This window comes from Sorex fumeus, unplaced genomic scaffold, assembly GCF_029834395.1.
Source record: "Sorex fumeus unplaced genomic scaffold, SorFum_2.1 ptg000106l, whole genome shotgun sequence".
NCBI classification, from domain to species: domain Eukaryota; kingdom Metazoa; phylum Chordata; class Mammalia; order Eulipotyphla; family Soricidae; genus Sorex; species Sorex fumeus.
In genome coordinates this window covers 1,524,863-1,526,080 of record NW_026606163.1, presented here as the reverse complement: position 1 = coordinate 1,526,080, position 1,218 = coordinate 1,524,863, and the positions used below count along the sequence as shown (strand labels likewise).

Genomic DNA, 1,218 nt, shown 5'->3' with positions numbered 1-1,218 from the left:
CTGTCGCTTCATTCCCCCCTACATCCCTTGCTTGGTGAGTGCAGTGTAATACATGTAAACGAGTATATGTATATGTATATGTATATGTATATGTATATGTATATGTATATGTATATGTATATGTATATTCCACAATTGTTAAGCAGATTGAGTAGATGATAGAACTTTGTAGACCAGCATTACTCAACAAGGGATCAAATATCTCCTAGGGGCCCACCAGGATGTTACAAGGGGAACACAGGTTAAAATCAAATAAATGGGTGATTTTTGCCTCTAGTCTTGTGACAAGGTTAGAATACCAACTGATAGAACAGGGTGCCACAAGAAGAAACCAGGCCCAAAGGGAGTTGTAGTCATTGAAAGGGTGAGAAACAATGGTTTGGGCCACTAGTTTTGTTCACTGGTTCTGGAGATTACTAAGGTGGTTCAAGTGTCAGCTCTGGATATCAAAGTATTTTTCTCTTCCATAAAATTTTACTCATGATTTGCTCGCTTCGGCAGCACATATACTAAAATTGGAACGATACAGAGAAGATTAGCATGGCCCCTGCGCAAGGATGACACGCAAATTCGTGAAGTGTTCCATAAAAAAAAAAATTTTTACTCATGTTGAGATAATATATTTGTGGTTATATATATACATATGTATATATATGTTGCATTTTGGTGATCAGTGCTTTGTGATAATTAATGGTTTTCTCTCACCTTGGTGATTCTTCTTATTCTGAATTTCATCCTAGTAGCATTCTAAAGTTCATCCTAGTAGCATTCTAGCTAATTTAGATTTCATTTTTTGGGGGTCACACATGGAGATGCACAGGGGTTATTCCTGTCTCTGCACTCAGGAATTTCTCCTCGCAGTGCTTGGGGTACCATATGGGATTCTGTGACTCAAACCCAGGTTGGCTGGGTAGGGACTGTAGATGAAATAAGACAGAGCTGCAAGAAGTCACTGCATATATACCAAATCTACAGTCTGTCTTCCCTAAACTGGGTAAGGCCTCTGGCCACCAACATTCCAAGAAGAAACAAGAGCAAGAATATCCTCTTTGAAAGGACTGATAAAAAGTGAACTTTAATCTACTTTTACCTCTTGACCATGCTGAGGCTTTCACCTGATCAGCATATCATTTATGACCTCATCTTTCTCTTTCCCTTATAAAAACTCACTTTTGTGCCTTCTGCAGACTCTCTCTGAATATGAGCTTTACAACTCTT

General features: G+C 38.7%; 1 pseudogene; it reads left to right on the top strand.

The window, feature by feature from the left end:
* Nucleotides 1–485: 485 nt before the first annotated feature.
* Nucleotides 486–602, top strand: LOC130042637 (uncharacterized; annotated as a pseudogene).
* The last annotated feature ends 616 nt before the right edge of the window (nt 603–1,218 follow it).